At 36.6% G+C, this 21455-nt stretch overlaps 1 pseudogene; it reads right to left on the reverse strand.

The window, feature by feature from the left end:
• Positions 1–1828: 1828 nt before the first annotated feature.
• Positions 1829–11888, reverse strand: LOC139317646 (vomeronasal type-2 receptor 26-like; annotated as a pseudogene).
• Between the last annotated feature and the right edge of the window lie 9567 nt (positions 11889–21455).

Here is a 21455-nt window from a genome sequence, read left to right on the forward strand (position 1 = left end):
ATAAAATATTAAAAACTTAAAAACAATATATAGTTGCTAAGACTCTGAGCTTGTTGATTGAAAGGTTGGCAGTTCAGTGGTTTGAATCCCTAATGCCGTGTAATGGGGTGAGCTCCCGTTACTTGTCCCAGCTTCAGTCAACCTAGCAGTTTGAAAGCATGTAAAAAATGCAAGTAGAAAAATAGGGACCACCTTTGTTGGGAAGGTAACAGCGTTCCGTGTGCCTTTGGCATTTAGTCATGCCGGCCACATGACCACAGAAATGTCTTTGGACAGTGCAGTCAAAGCTTTGGCTTTGAAACAGAGATGAACACTGCCTCCTAGAGTTGGGAACGACTAGCACATATGTGCGAGGGGAACCTTTACATGTGTGTGTGTGTGTGTGTGTGTGTGTGTGTATGTGAGGAGCAATATTAAAAATTAATTAAAAGGTGAGGAAAGAGCTTTCAGCACACTACCCCATAGCTACATGCTTCTGGATACATCTTAAGCTAGACCACTGAACTATGTTTTCATGCCTTTCTGGAAAGTCAGGAGAGTGGAGCCCTGCCTCACTTATAGGGGGAAAGTGTTTCAGAAGGCAGAGGCAATGGCACAGAAAGCTATCTTCCTGAGCCCTGCCAGTCAACATACAGAATAGAAGCCAGGTTGGTGTAGTGGTTAGAATGCAGTATTGCAGGCTATCTCTGCCAACTGCCAGGAGTTTGATCCTGACCGGTTGAAGGTTGACTCAGCCTTCCATCCTTCCAAGGTTTTTAAAATGACGATTCAGATTATTGGGGACAATATGCTGACCTTTGTAACTCACTCAGAGAGTACTGTAAAGCACTATGGAGTGGTATACAAGTCTAAATGCTATTGTTATTTGGCTAATGAGGTCTGCAATATACCTTCACTGTCTGACCTGGTGGGACAGGCTAATATAGTGACTGAAAGATGATTCCATAGGTAACCTGGCCCTAGGTCTGTCCCCATACCAATTAAAACAAGCAATGCCCCACAGTTGTAACCTTCACTTCCAAAAAGCAAAATCAATAGGGAAGCCAGTAGGAGGTTGGCAATGGTGATTACATGACCACAACATGGCCACTGATTCCTATGATTGCATAGGATTTCTCTAACAATGGCAACTGGGACTGCTGGATCTGTTGTGACAGGACATCAAGAACTTAGCAATAAAGTCCCTCATCCCAATTACCCAATTATCCCAATTATCAGTGAGCAAGGACTACCCACATTTTCTTTCCCAAACTCATATCTGAACAAATGGAAGTCAGGGAGGGGGGAAATATTATGGGGCTTTTTTACAAGCTCATAAAGTTTGCAACTCTATATTTTGATGAAACAGAAGATCCCAGGTTAGAAATAATTATTACATTGAGGACCTAGGCCATCTTAATTGTCTAGGTCAACAAATTACTTGGAGAGAATCTGCCAATTCAGAAGAATAAAGTGGGGGGGGGGAATGTGAATTTTGGCTCTTCACAATGTAATGTTTTAGGCAATCAAAATGTGTATGTTAGGATTTCGTCAGCACAAAGATCTCAAACCAACCACGTCATTTATGGAAATCTTTATCAGCCCCTCTTAGTAGTAATTGTCCTTAAGGAAATCAGAATTAGTGTCACTTGATAGAACATGTTAGACCTTTCCTGGTTAAAGACCTGAATATTCCTCCTTGCTATATGTCAGATATATTTGATAAAAGATGGTATAGAGACAATATGTTTAGATTTATTGTACAGATTCCAGTTTCAACAAGCTCCAGCATGTAACAATACTTGAATGTTGTGCTTAAAATGAATAATGAGCAGATTAAACTCCATATTCAGAATTCTTTCTTTATTAAACATCCCTTTGTGTTTAAATCAGGTCTCAAAATAATGATGTAGCATTTGGGGGAAAATATGCAGCCCAGTAATCCGGCTGCAGAAGCCAAAATGGAGAAAATCTCCACAGCCACCATATATTTGCCCTTCGTACTCAAGTAGGTTGGAACAAATGATATCCAGACACTACAAAAGATCAACATGCTAAAGGTGATAAATTTGGCTTCATTAAAGCTGTCAGGTAACTTCCTGGCAAAAAAGGCCACTGTGAAGCTAATAGAAGCCAAGAACCCCATGAAGCCAAGAACAAGGTAAAACATGGTGGCTGAACCTTCATTACATTCTAGGACAATTTCTTCAGCCATGGAATGCAAGTCTGAATCTGGGAATGGGGGAGAAATTGCCAGCCACACTAAACAGATCATGAGTTGAGTCAAGGAGCAAGAAAGGACAATAGAAATAGCCATCCTTTTCCCCACCCATTTCCGCATTTTGGAGCCAGGCTTAGTAGCCATGAAAGCAAGAACAACTATGGTTGTTTTACCCAAAATACAAGAAAGGGCTATGGAGAAAATGATGCTGAAAGCAGTTTGTCTCATGAGACATTTCACTTGGTCAGGTTGCCCAATGAAGAGGAAAGCGCAAAGGAAGGAGAGCAGAAGGGCAATGAGAAGGGAGTAAGTGAGGTTCCTGTTGTTGGCTTTGACAATGGGGGTGTCCTGCTTTTTAATGAAGATTCCCAGCACCACAATAGTGATGACAGAAAAGAAAAGACTAACAGTGGTCAAGGTGAGTCCCAGTGGCTCATTGTAAGACAAGAAGGTTATTTCTTTTAGAATGCAAAGAGTTTGAGCCTTGTTTGGATATTGATCTTCTGGACATTGGAAGCAATCAACTGCATCTGGAAAAAGAAAAGTTGATGGCCAATTTCTCGAAACACTCTGATAGTGGGATTGAAAGTTGATTAATAGGGTTCATTTATTTATTTAGAAAATTTATATGGCTACCCATTCATTTTCAGTGACTCTGGGCAGCTTATAAACAACTTTAAAAATCCAATATAAATGAAGTATAAACAGTAACCCACATCCCCTTGGCAACAACACACATCAAACAAGCCTCTTAAAAGGCTGCATACCACTCTAGTTCCCTAGATCTATTGGCGGAACCATGTCTTTAGGGCCTTGCAAAAGAGTGTCAATTTGGGGACAAGTCTAATCTCTGTGTGGATGATCATTCAAAGGGCCCTTCTTCTAGGTCCCACCAGATGTACTTCCTTAGTACATGGATTCATTTAATCCTAATTAAGTAATGCCTGTTTATATTTAGTGCCTTTTTGTAAACATGCCAGATCTTCTGAGATTTACTTATAGTTTTGTTGTAAGGACACTCTTATTGTAAAATTTAATAATTAATTTTTATCATTCATATATTTCCTGAACAAAGTGAAAAATAAAAAAAAATGATTTAGTTTTTGGAGAAGGGGGGAAATATATATTTCATGGTATTTTATTTTGGGAATTAAGCTCCTAAAATCAGCAAATGGATCCCAGTTTTATCTTGTTTCCTCTTTTACACACACATATCAACACAAGGTCTGTCATCTTACAAAAGAAAGTTCCAGAATTAATCAGAAGTCATAATCTGGGGGAAAAATCTAGAACAAACAAAATTGGATATTTATTTTTGGATGCTCTGAAATATCTTTTCACTTTTTGTATTTATGTAGCAATATCATTGACTTGGTCATCAGATTAGACAGTTACAGGAGGTTTTAAATATTAGCATTTTGTATCACAGTTAAGAAGACTGAATAACTTAGTCTTGCACAAGACAACTCTTACCCATCTGCTTTGAAATTTTCCCTTTTGCACATGGAAGGCAATTGTAACAGCAAAATGGCTTCCCTTCTATTTTCACCTTCCTATAGCCTGGACAGCAAATGTCATTGCACAAAGAAAGAGGTTGAACCTATGAAGAAATTAAAGCATTTTTTTACTGTAACTTGTAATTTTTCTTTCAAAAAAATCTATTTAGGTGAGGAATTTACTTTTAAATAATTATAGTAAATGAATGGAAATATTACAGGGAAGGAGAGTTAGAATCAAAACCAAAGGCAGAAAAACTAAGAATTGGGCACAGGAAAATAGCATCATTTGACTAGGAGAAAGTCAAGATCTAGATGAACTGTTCCTCATATGCATCCATTAGCTGGAAAGAAAAAAGAATTAAAATAGAAGCAACAGTTTAAAATCTTCACTCTATTTTGAGCATAAAGGGGAACTTGGCAGAATCTCCATCCATCCATCCATCCATCCATCCATCCATCCATCCACCACCTATCCATCTACCCACCCACCACCTATCCATCCATTGACCCATCCATCCATCCATCCACCAACCCATCAACCCATCCATCCACTGACAATCCATCCATCCATTCATTCATCCATCCATTCATCCACCCACCCATCCGTCCATTGACCCATCCACCCACCCAACCATCCACTGACCCACCCACCCATCCACCCATCCATCTACCCACCCACCCACCTAACCATCCACCCACCCATCTACCTATCCACCCACTGACCAATCCATCTATTCATCCATCACCCACACAACAATCCACTGACCCACCCACCCACTTATCCATCTATCCATCCACCCACCCATCCGTCTACCCACCCACCTACCTATCCATCCATCCACTGATCAATCCATCCATTCATCCATCCATCCACCCACCCAACTATCCACTGACCCATCCACCCACCTACCCATCCATCCATCCATCCACCCACCCACCTATCCATCCACTGACCAATCCATCCATCTATCCATCCACCCACCCACCCAACATCCATTGACCCACCCACCCAACCATCCATCTACCCACTGACCACCTATCCATCCATCCACTCACCCATCTACCTATCCACCCACTGACCAATCCATCTATTCATCCATCACCCACCCAACCATCCACTGACCCATCCATCCATCCATTCATCCATCCACCCACCCAACAATCCACGGACCCATCCACCCACCCAACCATCCACTGACCCATCCACCCACCCACCCACCTATCCATCTATCCACCCACCCACCCATCCATCCATCGACCCACTCAACCATCCACTGACCCACCCACCCACCTACATCTACCCACCTACCCACCCTCCCATCCATCCACCCATCCACCCAACAATCATCCATCCATCCATCCATCCATCCAGTACAGTTTTGATTTTTGTATTCAGCATTTCATTATTCCTTGATTGATTCATTTTGTTTTAAAGCATCACTTCATCATTCTACTCCTGAATCCTACCCACACCATTGTTTCTTCATCTTTGCAGTTTTCAATCTGATAAATTGAAGGACAAGATTGATTCAAATTTATGATGTCAAAAACAAGAAGGGAAGGGAAACAATGTACAGATAGTCCTCAACTTACAATAGTTCATTTAATGACCAAAGTTACATTGGCACTGAAAAAAGAGACTTATTACCATTTTTCACAGTTACAACCTTTGTAGCATCCCATGACCATGTGATAAAAATTTAGATGCTTCACAACTGGTTTGTACTTATGACTATTGCTGTGTCCCAAGGTCATGTGATTACCTTTTAAAATCTTTTGGCAAGCAAAATCAATGGAGAAGCCAGGTTTGCTTAACAACCAGGTTAGTAACTTATCAATTGCTGTGATACACTTAACAACTGTGGCAAGAAAGGTCATAAAATGGGGCAAAGCTCACTTAAAAATGTCCCACCTAACCACAGAAATTTTGGGCTCAATTATGGCCGTAAGTTGAGGACTACTTGTCCACAGGTTGACATCTGAGCAGGAAATACCTGGTTAAACATGGCAGGCCAGATGATGTCTTGTGCAGAAATGGAAAACAACTTATCTGGAGAAGCTGTTGGATCAATTTTTCCAACTTTGACTTTAGCAAATGTCTGGTTTGGGAGTGTGACCCAGTTGATAATGTCAAATCCTGTCTCTAGATCCCCATTTTCATTGAAGGAGAGTTTCTGTCCTACTGTGTTATTAAATGAGATGGTTCTCAAATAGTGATGGAGCTAAACAGAAGCAGAGGTAGTCAATTAATGAAAAAAGAAAGAAACAGAAAAAGCAAAGAATAAAAGAAGGAAGGAAGGAAGGAAGGAAGGAAGGAAGGAAGGAAGGAAGGAAGGAAGGAAAGATAAAGGAAGAAAGAAAGAAGGAAAGAAAACAAAAAAGAAAGAGAAAAGGAAAGAGAAAAGGAGAAAGAGGGAGGAAAGAAATAGGGGGAAGAAAGAAATGAATGAAAGAAAGAAGGAAAGGAAAGAAAGAAAGAAAAAAGAAAGAAAGAGCCTTGTAGTACAGTGGTCTAAAGCACCCTGTTATTAAGACCAGCTGCCTGCAATTACTGCAGGTTCGAATCTCGCCAAGGCTCAAGGTTGACTCAGCCTTCCATCCTTTCTAAGGTAGGTAAATTGAGGACCCAGTTGTGGGGGCAATAAGCTGACTTTGTATAAATATACAAAAGGATGAAGGCTATTGCTTAGCACATTGTAAGCCGCCCTGAGTCTCTGGAGAAGGGCGGCATATAAATCAAATTAAAAAAAGAAAGAAAGAAAGAAAGAAAGAAAGAAAGAAAGAAAGAAAGAAAGAAAGAAAGAAAGAAAGAAAGAAAGAAAGATTGATTGTATTCAGTTCAGGATATTGATTTCATGTGATGTGGTTCATTATTACAATTATTGTTCCTTTACCCCATCCATATTTCTTCTCTACTGCAGACATTTTGAACCTCTGCCAATCATGCTAGTGCTGCTGCATCTCAACTTTTCTTCCCTATTGTGGTAGCATTTTTATCTATTCACAACAGGGGTGAAATCTAAAATTTGTTACTACTGGTTCTGTGGTCGTGATTTGGTGGGGGGGTTTAATGTGACTGGGTGGACGTGGCCAACTTTTTTTTTTTACTTTTAAAAGCATTTTTTCTACAACCTTAAGAGGTTGTAGAAAAAATGCTTTTAAAAGCCTCTGACAATCCCAGCTGATCCGCGCAATCATCAGAGGCTTTATTTTTTTACTTTTAAAAGCATTTTTTCGGCCGAAGAGGTTGTAAAAACAATGCTTTTAAAAGTAAAAAAAAAAACAGCCTCTGATGATTGTGCAGCTCAGCTGGGCATGGGGGGAGGGCGCAGGGATTTTTGCTATCGGTTCTCCGAACCACCTGCTGTCATCGCTACCGGATCGGGCGATCCAGTCTGAACCGGGAGCATTTCACCCCTGATTCACAATCACAAACGTTTCTCTAAGTCACTAAATGATGGGGAAAATGTTTTGACAGGAGACTGAAAATTATCCTGAATGCAGTAAATGAAAGACTCCAGTGTTCTCATCAACTGCATTACATAACAGCTCATTGCATCAGACAGAAGAGCAGTGGGAGATGTTCATTTATTTATTTTTTTACCTGCCATGCTTTTTGAATCAACAATGTTTCTCTCCCAATTTCTGTCCTTGCTCTGTGTTTGGACTTGGGGGAAAGCATGGCTTGTAAAGCATGTGCCACACCATAGACTGCATTATAGATGCTGTAACTCTGCCCAGTCAGGATGGTGTCAAATAGAGACCTAGGTAGATTCTCCAACTTCTCTTCTCCAGTGCACAGCATTCCAGCATCTTCTTCATCTAACTTATCTTTAGGAAAAGAACATTCAAAAGCCTCTTCCCAGAACACTCTCATTAAATGGTCTTCCACTTCTGAAGTTGGGTTTCTCATCTGAAGGAATTTATCGAATCCAGAAATCTCCTTGGAAGAAATTGCAAAAGTTATAACACCATGGAACACTTCCTACCCCTGGTTTTTTGAAAGGGAAGAGATGTAAACTCCATCTGGGCTGGCATTATCCAAACTTTATCTTTTCTCTCAATGGGCATATCTTCAAATTCTGTATAATAGGGCAACATTCTAAAAATGACAGTGACCTGGTTTTCACAATAGAGGATAATGACGTTGGCAGTGCTCTTCATGATAATAATGTACATTTTACCAAAGTCTTGAAATGCTCCTTCAATATCATTAGCAAATGTTTCCTTGGCCATCTCTTCCATGAAGTCAAAGAAGATACCTTTCTGGGAATACAAAGGAATAGCATTTTGTATGAATCTCTCTCCACTCTTATCAGGTTGGGAAATCAGTCCAATCCATATCCACCTAAAATATAATAGCAACTGGAGAATACCCATAATCTGTTGGTCAACATTTGGGAAAAAACGATGAGAGAAAGCACCTTGTATCTTGCCATCTATCAATGGGGAAGATCCGTATGTGAGCTAGACATAGGAGAAAAAAAGAATATGGTTTCCCAACATGAAATATTAATTATTATTATTATTATTATTATTATTATTATTATTATTATTATTATTATTAATATTGTCCTTAATTTATGGTCTTTGTTACAAATATTAATATAAATGTAATCATGTTCAGAAACAATTTCACAATTTTCATTCAACAGCTATTATTGTAGTAGAAGCACAAAGTTAGAGCCCTCAGAAATGCATTAATTCAAGTAACGTTATATGGAAAATTGACTACAAATTTTAAGGATTAAATGTGATTGGTCCTGATTAAGAAAGGAAAGCCATCCCCACATTTCCCTAGTCTTTTCCTCTTAGGAAATAGAAGAAAAATTTGAACAATGAAGTCGTGATGGTATGAAGATAAGATAGGATGAGCAATGTAAGAACATGGTTCTGCTTTAATATGCACCATAACCCTCCTCTAGATTTGCATAGTTCATATCTCATAATCTTTATTCTTTATTGGCCAAGCGTGATTGAATACAGAAGGAATTTGTCTTGGATGCATACACTCTCAATGTACATGCAAACATCAAACAATAACATAAATCATATGGTACAATCATAAGATATAAACAAGTGATAAATCATAAGAGACCAATAGAAGAAGGTAGTAGGAAAGATGAGAGGATAAGAAAGATGAGAAAGATAATAGCAATACAGCCCTACTACATGGGTAAATATCTTTACACATAAACAGTGCTGTGGGCAATAGGTGTTTAACAAAGTGATGGCAAGGGGGAAAAGGCTATCTTTGTGTCTGGTTGTTTTGGCAGGCAGTGCCCTATAGCAGTGTACTGAGGATAGAAGTTGAAACAGTTTATGTCCAGAATGTGAGAGGTCTGTAGATATTTTCTCAGGCCATCCTCCTGACCTGTGCAGTATACAGGTATTCAATGGAAAGCAGGCTGGTTGCAATTGGTTTTTCCTGCAGTCTTCACTGTCCATTGAAGTCTGTACCTGTACTATTTGGTTGCTGTGACAACCAAATGAATGGGCATCCTTATATTCATATATACCAATATGCATACAAATATGAATATACAGTCAGTTGCAATCCTACAAATACTGGAAGGGTACAGGGAATTAGTTTCCCCCTTTTCATTTCAGTTATTTCATATTTTGGTAATGTATCTTCTTACTTTCCATTGTGTTTTATCTGAATTCCAGAAACAAGTATGCTACAAGTCAAGTACTTTACCTTCTTACTTTCAAAAAGGAGTAAAAAAATATCCAACTCCTGAGCAACCAACATGGTGTGATCTGAAAAGCAACTATTGCTAAATCTTTAGGAAGTCAATTTGAGAGAGGCAAAAGTACTGGCTTTTATTTAAAGAGACATAAGTCAATAACTTTGGGCATCAACCATCTACAGTCCCACCACATTCAATTTGCGCAGAAAACCTGCTAACACATTCTATCTAATGGAATTGACCATGCCTACTTAGGGGTTATTAATCCATTGATTATTCTGATTTTAGGAGGAGGAGGAGAAATTCTTATAATATCACAGTATTCTGTGTTTACCAAATGTTAATGAATATCAACAAGAATATGTAATAAGCATTGTAGTAAGACAGCTATTTTGCTTTTAGCTCTGGTCTTTTTCTTAAATACCAGCATGCTTTTGACAGTCCATTAAAGCAGGATCTGTTTGGATGTGATATAAGGGAATTCACTTTAACTCAGTGTTTCTCAATCTTTGCAACTTTCAGATGAGGGGGACTTCAACTCCCAGAATTCCCAGTGCTGCTGGCTGGGGAATTCTGGGAGTTGAAGTCTCCCCATCTTAAAATTGCAGAGGTTGAGAAACACTGCTTTAACTCATGCATAGAGCATTTTAATTAATTTTATGTGTAGTTTTCATTCCTTTGTACTATATCACTTCATTTTTTAATTATTCAAATTACCATGAATAACATTCATTAAGAGGAAGGAAGGAAGGAAGGAAGGAAGGAAGGAAGGAAGGAAGGAAGGAAGGAAGGAAGGAAGGAAATATAAAAATCATGATAACTATTCCATTACTTAATGAGGTCCATGGCTCCTTAATATTATTATTAAAACATGGTGGGAAAATGTATTGATGAAAATGTGCTGGTGTTTCTATTCATTGCATTTGTAAATAAATCAAGAAGGTTTGTTGTTCCTTGTTCTTTGGATTGTCACTTTTTTTCCAAACCACAGAAAAATAATAAAAAGAAAAGTTAGTTTACAGTATTTGTTTTATTTTTAGAAACATAAATTTGTAGAAGAAAGTAGTTTAAGACCTCTTACTGTAACCTTACAATAAAAGAATTATCAGTATGCATGATTTTGGTTTCCTACCCTGGACAATTTGGAAGGGTTGACATTAATCTTGCAAGTCTGAAAACACTTTTCCCTCTTGTGCCTTAACTTTCCAGATAATGGTGTGTGTGTGTGTGTCAATCCTAAAATGCTTTCTCAAATAATACTTCTGGTTTAGGTTCAAATTTCTTATATCAGACTTTCTTTATAGGACTGCAGTTGTTCCTCCTGCCTTTCATGGTTATTCTTACAGTGTATACTTAGTCCAAGAAAAACAGAAATCTCACCTGGGGCATCTTGTAGACATTCAAGATGTCGGTCATGTAGGGACAGATGTGAGAGTTAGGTCCTGCAATGACAGATAGTGTCCAGTCCTTGGCATCACACTTATAGTTGAGGATGAATCTGCCCCGTGTTGAGAGGAGCTTCATTGAAGCCAAGTAGGTCCAACTCGCCATGAAATAACTGTTAGAGATATCAGTACCCAAACTCCTGTTGGATAATATATGATTATTTTCATTGATCTCCTTGACAGCGAAAACCAAGGCCAGGGTATGTTGGTAGTTCTGCAGGAAAAATCTGCAATGGAAGATATATTGAGTGGATCTAGGCAGGTTGTTATGATTCCTTTAATTCACTAGGAAACAGCTTGCTTGAAGGAAAATAATCATATTAAAACCTATATGTAATTCTTATTACATATTATGTAATTTCTAGTCTTTTATTTTTATCTTTTACTGGGGGGTGCAGGCATGAAATATGCGTTTGAAGTAAATGTGAGGACAAATGTTATATATAACTCTTTTTTCTAGGATCATGATAGACCTTCAGTGGTCTTCCTCATCCCAATAAAAGTTACAGGTGTCTCTTTTGGGCCCAGAGGCTCTAAATCTGGGTTCCATGCCTGCTCAACAGCTGTTTGGAAAATAATATCAAGCGCTACACAACAACTCTTCCCTAATATTAAGTGAAAGGATTAAAACGATTGACACAGATTTAGTTACAAATAGTGATTTGATAGTACAGCACTAACAAAACATTGAACAGAAAGAAAACAAGAAAATATCAATTTGGAATTTGAATAAAAACACCAGTGTGAGAGTCATCATAAGTCTGTTTGTGTATTTATTTGCCAGGTAAGAAATATCAGTCTGATCAATCTATACTGACTTCAGAATGAAGGAACTAAAAGGCAAGAGATAGAGCAAAGAATCTGTGCCACAAATAATAACAATAATTAATTAAATATGGGCAACTCGTTAGAGAAAGATATATGGCTAAAGACATGCTACACTTAAGAAGAGAAATCTTTACATGAGCTCATCAACCAGTTCTTCAGATGGGTGTCTTCTGAAATCAACTGAATCAGATATCATGTAGAACTGAGATAGTATCCCAGCCATTATGAAATCTCCTGGCAGAAAATACTTGTGCTGAATAAGAGGAGTTTTCCCCACAGAACATGCTTTAGTACGCAGAAAAAGGCATGTAATTCCTGACAGTGACGTTGACAATATTGCCATCACCACCATGAAAAATTCCATCTTCTTCAAGAAAACATTTCTCCCTACATATGAACCAGTTCCATCTGCAAGAATGAAACATAAGAAGGAATAAAACCTTTCACTAATTAGAATAGCCTGCATACATATTCTTTCTAAAGAGAAGATTGTTACATCTCTAGCATTATAGTCCCACAATTAACAGACCCTTTCAAGCTTGAGCTATTTTTTCGTGCTGTACCTGAGAATTCCTAAAAGAGTTGAGAAGAAGCCATATTAATTATAGGGGAAATGAATGTTTAGTGAAGCTCCTGGGAGACTTTGTGGAGAAAGTAGAATAATGATATTTATTTATCTTTAGCTCATAGGCGAAAGCTATAAAAGAGATAGAGAAAAAGAATGAAAATTCAAATGAACACATACTAGTTTTGTAGCTGTAAAGTTTTAATCCCCTGGAACAATAGAACTATCTGATTTTGACCTGTTAGGGAGTACATTAAAACATGATTTTTTTTTTCACAAAGAGCCAAAGGGAAATTGGCCCATCATGTTATAGGATCCCACCCACCTTTATTTATTCTTTTGAGAGGTCTTTAAGCACTTTGGTTATCATATTTGTAATGCAATTAAATCATGACATTTCTTTTTAACCTTCCTAATGGAAGCAGGTCTATAAGCCATCATAACGAAGACAATTGGAATGTCAGGGGCAAGAAGTCAGTAACAAAGGTGGGGTTCAAAAGTACTAAAAAAAGTATTTAATGCTATCTATGAACAAGTATGTGATCTTGTTACTGGCAAGGCAATTTGGCCCAAGAAAAGAGTCAATGGTCTTCAGTTTGAGGTTGAAATCCTGCTTTCACTTCTTGATAGGTTCAACCGCTTTCTGAGTGCCTTATTTTACCTTGTATAACCAGATTATATAACTAAAGGAACATAATAAGAACATGAGAAGAGGACATGTGTAGTTCCTAAGATGCTTGTTTTGCAGGATGCATATTTTTGAGGAAACCAATATTCTGGGTCACTCTGCCCCTTTAAGAAAGGGAAGTACGCACATAATTATACCACGTACATAAGTGGTATTTTTTGTAGGGTATTTCTACTGAAAAGAAAGGGAATTTCCAGGGCGGAACATGTGCCAAATATGTTATATAAGATCTGAAACTGATGCTCTAGTCTAAGGACTGCTTGTATCCTGTTGTATTGGACTCCTGTATCCTGAAAATTGTATTTAAGATCCGTGAGTAGAGGACCTAATTGCTCCCTTTTCCTTTGGAGGGGAGACACTTTGCAAAGTTACAATAAACTGTCTTTGGCCTATCCATAGTCTCTGTTTTTATTCCTAAAAAGGTAAAGGCTGGTTTCCTGAATACCACATGTTATGATTGCCTTCCATGTGCAAAAGGGAAAATTTCAAACCAGATGGGTAAGAGTGGTCCTGCGCAAGACTATTCAGTCTTTTTTTTTTGGGGGGGGGGGTAAAGTTTTTTTTAATTTTTTTTAAACACACAAACAAACATATAATACATCTTTTCTGAACAGAATATTGGCCCGGTTTTAAATTTGTACAGATTTTTGTTCATCTTTAACACAATTTTATATATTTAATTTTTCTCACAGCATTTATTCTCTCTAATTTTAAGAAACCAATATTACCCTTCATCTTAACTTCTCATCTTAATATAGTTCAATTTTTCTTTTCCCTCCTTAAAATTTGAATCCCTAAATTTAAATTCACATAACATAATACAATCCCTAATTATTTCCTTAAATTCTCTTACTTTAATCACCAATGATTCTTTTATCAACTATTCCAAATAATACAATTCAACATATTAATAAAAACTAATTAAATATATATCTTAACCCAAATGTTCCAACTATTACAATTTCATATATTAAACTTATTTCTGGGTCTTATTTTCAATTCTTAAACATCCCTATATTTTGTCATTTCTTCATATTGACTTAAATAATTCATTATTACCATTCTATTACTTCATTAATTATTTATATTCTTCTCTCTTATTTTAAAAATAATCCATTTATCATAATTTCACTAATTAGTTAAACATATTCAATAAAAAATCAATTAAGTGTCAATCTTACTCCAATATCCCTAAATTTAAATTCATACAACAAAATACAATTCCCAATTATTTTCTTAAATTCTCTTGTTCCAATCTCAAATATTTTTTTCTTTATCAACTGTTCCAAATAGTACACTTCAACATTTTTATAAAAACCAGTTAAATATATCTAATTAATTCATAATCCAATATCATTTCAGCTTTCTTTTTTCTTTTTTTCATCTTCTTTTTCTTTTTTTTTATAAAAAGTTTTTTATTTTAAACACATTAAAAACACATTAAAAATCAAACATATACATACAACAAAAAATAACACAAAAAAGAAAAATATCACTTTTCTTTTCAGCTATACACAGCGGTCTGCTCTTTCTATACATCAATATTTACAATTCAGCTTTCTTTTCTTATTCAGTTAATTTCCAAATATGTAATTAAAAATATTCAGTTATTACAGTCCCCTTCATTAATTAAAGATATTCCAATTATTACATTCATAATACATCCATATAGTGTAAAATCACTTCATTAAAAATACAATTTCATCTTTTCTCTAGTATTCATTTCATTTACCCCATATTCCTCTTCCATTTCTTTCTCCCTTTCTATCTTTTATTTTATTTTTATTTTTATTTCCCCTTCTTTTCTTTTGTACTTTAAAATCCTGAACTCTCTTTTCCTTCTTTCTTATCTTTCCACTGTTAATCCCAGTATAATCATTTTGTTTTTTAGGGTCATAAACTCTTCTATTTTGCTGTGTCTTTCCCTTTATTTTCCATCCCTTTTCCCTTTTTCTTATTTTCTCACTGATAATCCTAGTGCAATCATTTAAGTTTTTTATATTCTTTCTATTCCACCCTCTTTTCTTTCTTTGTTTCTTTCCCCTTTTTCTATTTCTTCCATTGTTAATCCCAATGTAATTTTTAAAGTTCTCCTTTTTATTATTACTACCCACATTTCTCCTTAATTCCAGGTTGCAATATAATATATCTATTCATTTCTCTGTATTAACATATCTTCTAATAAGAATATAATATTAAATATAATAATCTTAATGGTTATTTTAGTAAGAATCATCATATTGTTTGCTTCTCTATCTTAACATGTTTTCTATATTTCACTGATCTCCATTTATGTCTAACTTCTGTTTTTGTTTTCCAACCATTCATAAAATAACTCCCATGTCATATAATATTCAGTTTGTTGTTTCTCCTTTAGAGCAAGTGTTAATCTATTCATTTCTGCACATTTCTGTGAATACTGTGCCATATGGATCCCTTGATCACTCAGCTCTTGTTTAGTTTTAAGTTCCCCCTTTTCATTCAAAATATCTTTATATCTAACAATATTTCCCATGTTAATGACATTTGGGTCGATTGAAAGCCAAACTGGTATCCTCAAATAATGTTCTCTAATTTTCTCCCATAATAACAATAGTGCATTCTTTATGTAATGTCTTTGAAAGTAACCATGGGTCTTCCTTTTGTCATACCTCAAGAAGGCATGTCAACCCAGTTGTAAATCATGGCCCTCCAGAGTCAATAGTCTGAGAACAAAACTTTTTACATTTCTCATTTAGTTCTTTCTGTCCCCCCGACACTATTGTTTTGTCTTTAATTCCAGGTTACAATACCCTGTAAATCACAAGTTGCTTTGAGCATGTCTAGATCTGTATAATCATTATCAATTATATATTTTTATTTTCAATCTCTAAGGAGTTAGAGAAAAAAATAGAAGTAATGTACAGTATTTCAACAGCAATAAAGACGCAATATTCTTTTTTCTCCAAGGGTACAGCTAGAGGACAAAGTCCTGTCATTCTGATTTTTAAAAAAGTAAACCTCTACTTTAAAGCAGCCTCATGGAACACTGTATCTCAGGCTGTCCTATTTCAAATGCCTAATTCTAAGGGATTGAACAGATGGCTGAGACATGAATTGGTCTGCAAAATGATATTATTCTTTGCATCTGTAGCAATATTGTCCTTCTTTGTAGAAGCTGATACAACCCTTGGTAAATGTTCTGTAGGAAATCAGCCTTTTATTAAGCACAAGCGATATGATTCAAAAGATTTGGTCATTGCGGGCATTTCGTCTCAAATTTACATGATGTCTGATGAAGTAACATTCAGAAGAAGTCCATCTGATGAACTGGTTGATGATTTCATGTATGGAATTCCTGTTTTTAAGTAATGCAAATACAGAAAATAGTTAAAGTCTATGACATGACTGAATTAGGATGGAGGGCAAATGTTAAATTGCCTATCCTGCACTATTATTTCTCAATAATATTGCTTCAATTTCCATCTCTTACGCAAGTTATTTTCCAATGTGTTTTTATTTGTATGGCTTTGGTACCATTTTAGTAGGTATCAGTTTAATTTTAATACACCTTTTTCATATGGCTATAACTCGATGAAGTTCAAATGAAATAAATGCCTGCAAAGCATTGCTTCATACCAGCAATATGTTAAGGTGTGCATGATTGCAGTTAGTCCTACATGCAAATATTATATCCAAAATTCCACAGAAATTTCTAGTGTATTGATTAAGTGAATTAGAATATTAGGGTAGGAAGTAAAATTAAATATATACCTCCATATTAAGGGGTAAAAACCCACTAATTATTGATGTTTATTACATTTTGCAATTGGGCTGCCTGAATGCATATGGATTGTTATATTGCTTTGACCTCTTTCTTGAATATTTTAAACAAATTGTTTCTGTGATGCTAGAGCATCCACCTGTATCAGTGCTTGTGGCCTGCAGAATCTAAACTTGTGTGATACAATTCGAATGCAGCCAATCCCAGATTTGGCTATAGTTGTTCTAAAACTCATTTCAGATTTTATATGCAAAACTACCAGCACATCTTGGCTTTAGAATTTGCAATCAAAGAAATCAATGAGAATTCCAGGATCTTGCCAAACATCACCCTTGGTATCCATATGTCCAATAACTATATTCTGGCAAGATGGATTTATCTGGCTACCTTGGAGCTTCTCTCTACAAAGGGAAGATTCAATCCAAACTACAAATGTGACCTCAAGGACAATGTAATATCTGTGATTGCAGGACATAATGCTTACATTGGTCAGTTCATGTCAAACATTCTGAATATATATAAGATCCCACAGGTAAGAGCCATCCCATAAAGAAAGGACTCAAATCTAAATACAGTATTTCTTGCTTGATTTAGTTTAATTTCTATTCCAAATTTTATCTTTATGACTCTATTAGTGTCAAAAACATTCAAAACAAAGGGATAACCAACATTGCCTCATATAGTTAAAATCACAATCAAGCTAAACATCAAAATATATTTCATCCAGGGTGGGAAAGAGAGGAATGATTTAAAATGCTAGAAAGTTATGTATATCTAATCTATAGGGTAAATTATGTCATTGAAACATGTTTTAAGATAGCATAATCCAGAAGTTCATATCCATCCTTGCAGTTGGATATGAAGCAGTTGGAGCTTTGTTTATTAAAACAAAAAGAAACAATTATCATAGAAATTGTACTGGAATATATAAATGATAATCAACTCTGCCCTTGTCTGGAGAACATTAATATGTTGTGATCTAGGCCCAAGTAGTTATTACCAGACACAATCAGTCCTAAACCAACATATTTTATAAGAACAGCTGAGAATTACTTCATTCTCAGCTTAGTCCAAATTAAGTCCAAAACAAATTCTTCATAAACAGTCCTTCGGCCTTATCACCAACCTTTGCCTACTTTGGCATTCTAACAAAGGCTTTTCTTGACAAAAGTTCAGAAGCAAGAGACGCTGACAAGAAGCAAATGTAGCAACGTTGCTTTCCTACAAAGATCCCAAGAGCTGTTGCTCCTCTTTTAAGCCTTCTGGGAGGGCTCCCAAGTCGTCTTTTTTGCTTTAGCGTCTCTTGCCTTCTGGCAGCTCTTCGCACATGTGCACTAGGAACAGGCTCCTCCTGTTCCTCTGCCTCTCTGCTATTCGCCTCTGGAGGCTCTGGAGTCCGTGCATCGCTCCCAGATGGTCCTGGCCACATCTCTGCCTCCGACGCAAAGCCCTCATCCTGGCCTTCCCCTGACTCCAGGACTGGCCCATTGTCCTCCCCAGCCTCCTCCCTGTCCAACTCCATTGCCAGCTCTGCAGGCTGCTGGCGAACCATAACATAATATTCAAATAAGATCCTTAAAATAGACATAAGTGATTTGGAAGTATATACTCTAATTTTTTTCTTTTTCTTAGCTCATATATGGTTCTACTGCAGAGATAGATGACAACATTCAAGCTGCTTTCTTCCATCAATTATTTCCAAATGAAGACCTTCAAATTATGGGGCTGGTCCAATTGTTGCTTCACTTCCAGTGGAAATGGATTGGGCTCATTGTCCCAAAATCTGAAAGGGGGAAAAGGTTGATACAAAATAGGCTTCATATATTTTCTAAGAAAGGCATCTGTTTTGATTTCATGGAAGAAATGCCAATGGAATCTGTTGCCAAAGATATTGAAATTCAATTTAATTATTTTGTTTTGCTGTATAAGGCTATTATGAGAGGTACTGCCAATGTTGTAATCACATATGGTGAAAATGAGGACATGGCTGTTCTTAGAATGTTGCCATTTGCTTCAGAATATGAAGACATGCCAATGAAGAGAAAAGATAAAGTTTGGGTCATGCCAGCACAGATGGAATTCACATCAATCCCATTTCAAAGATACAAAAGCCTGGATTTCATCCACGGTGCACTATCATTGGCAGTTTCCTCAAAGGAAATATTAGGGTTTAAGAAATTTACTCAGATGAGAAAGCCTTCTTCAGAAGAAGAGGACAGTTTGTGTGGAAATTGGGATCGTAGAAACACCCAGGAGCATAGAAGAGTCCAAAGGCAGATGCATGAATAAATGTGATAAATGTATTTATTCATATAACAAAACATATTAACTATATACAAAGGCTGTCTTAATATCCATTAGGATAGGGGGCACACAGCGTGTGTGACTACCCTTATCAAAGATTATGTCTCATGGAGAACAAACGTAAAAGAGAGCTTGGTGGAAAGGTTAGAGGGGGTTTTATACTCAGTGTAAGCCCCTCCTCTCCACATAGGGGTGGGGGCACTTTCTGCCTCCACTAGTGTCTGTATGATATATGTGCCAATGGCTTGCATATACTTGACAGTTTGACAAGAGTGTTTTGGGAAAATGCATTTGAATGTTCTTTCCCAAATGCTGGGTTAGATGAGAACAGTGACAATCAATGCACTGGTGAGGAGTCACTGGAGACTCTTCCTGAATCTGTGATTGAATCTAGTATAACTGGGCAAAGTTATAGCATTTACAATGCTGTCTATGCAGTGGCCCATGCTTTGCAAGCCATGCTTTCATCTAAGAGCAGAAAAAGAGGAAATGCTTGGGAACTCAGTCAACAGTCCTGGCAGGTAAAAATGACATGAATAAAAATATCCCTTTATGTAAGGGCCAGTCATATAAATGTTCAGCTAATATTCGGGAGTTGTATAACTAATAAGAGCATTCTGAAGCTGAATTAACTCATATGTGATATGTCAGAACTTCAAATAATAATTCCGGATAACATTAAACATGGGATACAACAATGCACAATGAGAAGGAAGCAATGTCAAAGGTTAATTCAAGAGAAGTTTTGGAAGGAGTGTGGAGTAAATCAGTTTCCAAATGAATGGGACTGTTTAATAGGATATAAGGAATGTATCCCTGTATCCCACAGTGGTTTGTGATAGTTCCATCAAAACATTCCACTAGGAACCGCTGAATCTTAAGATGCAAATTCTTCTTCTAAGTAAGACCATTTTTCTCTTTAAATAAGAAAAGAGGTGGAAGTAACTTGAGATCTATTATGTAATTACTTATGAATATATATGCATGCATATTTTGCCTTCCTTTTTGAAATATAAGCTTTCTGCAGAAGTTCCCTCCACTAATTTCTGGGTGGAATTTTGTCAGTGTCCTAGGTTAAGAATTAATACTTTAATTATCTTTGCTTATTTGCTTGGGTTCTGAGTTTCGATTTCACAGTGAGGAGAAGATTATGAGAGGGAGGGAGGGAGGGAGGGAGGGAGGGAGGAAGGAAGGAAGGAAGGAAGGAAGGAAGGAAGGAAGGAAGGAAGGGCATTGAACTGCAGTGAGTCTTGATTATTTGCTTGGGGTCCTGCATTTTGACTCCACAGTGAAGAGAAGCGTATGAGATACATAAGAAAAAAAGAAAACAATGGCATTGAAGAGTGATCGATAGACAGTTCTTCATAGATCAAATGTTCACAATATTTTGGTACAGCAGAGCTTGTGAGCAACAGCAAGTAACCAGGGTGCCATTAAGAGTCAACATTATTGGTCCAACTGACATAGATGATAATATTACTTCCAAGATGCATGGGAATACTAAAGGAATTCTAAATACCCAAATGTTTTTTAGAAAGGATGCAAAAGTCATTAGAAGGACTGTTAAGAGAAAATAAATGGCAATTTAGTCCCAGGAAAGAAGAGAGAGTGAGAGAGAAACTAATTCTGCCTTAGAAGGAAATTCCTGAAGGTATTCAAGTTTCTGTTATCATACCCCATAACAATAAATATTCCTCATATTATGTTTGCTGTTTGGTCTGCTTTAAAAGAATAACACCTAATGTATGAAAGATCCTACATTCATACTTGCTCACTACTTCCAATTGTTATAAATTTTTTTTTAATGATTTCCATTTAGTTCCATTGGTATCTGAAAGCTGTTTCTTTTAACAACAATGCTGGAGATATGGAGGAGAACTAGCAACTGGATTTGATGTTATCAACTGGGTCACCTTCCCCAACCAATCATTTCATCGAATCAAAATTGGAAACATAGCTCCAGTGACTCCCCCTGAAAATCTCCTTACTCTTTCTGCAGAGGAGATCATCTGGCCCACCATGTTTAACCAGGTAGTTTGGCATCAATATCAAACAATGGTGAATAATTTACTTTATTTATAGTTACTGCTTCAATGTTCAGAAAGTTCTTTCAGGAATTACAGGCATACAATGACTCTTTTCTCAAAGTGACTCGTGAACATGATTATCCTAAAATAAAAAAACAATGCAAAACGTTTGCATTGATTAGAAGAGAGATTTCTATAAAGGGGGATTTACAAAATATAAGGAAAAACTCTGTCCCAGAGTTTACATGATTTCTGAGAGTGTTGGAGTTTTAGAAGCAGGACCTCAAATAGCAACACTATGTAAGGTGGCATGCTTTAGTAATACACAGCTTCCTAAAAATTGCAATCTGCGACATCCTCTGTGTAACAGATAGAAGTATATTAACAGTTTTCCTTCCCAGACATCAGTGGTGGGTTTCAAATTTTTTTACTAGTGGTTCTGT

Source organism: Pituophis catenifer, unplaced genomic scaffold (genome assembly GCF_029215685.1).
Source record: "Pituophis catenifer annectens isolate HBS135680 unplaced genomic scaffold, rPitCat1.0.hap2 SCAF_5, whole genome shotgun sequence".
Taxonomy (NCBI): Eukaryota; Metazoa; Chordata; class Lepidosauria; order Squamata; family Colubridae; genus Pituophis; species Pituophis catenifer.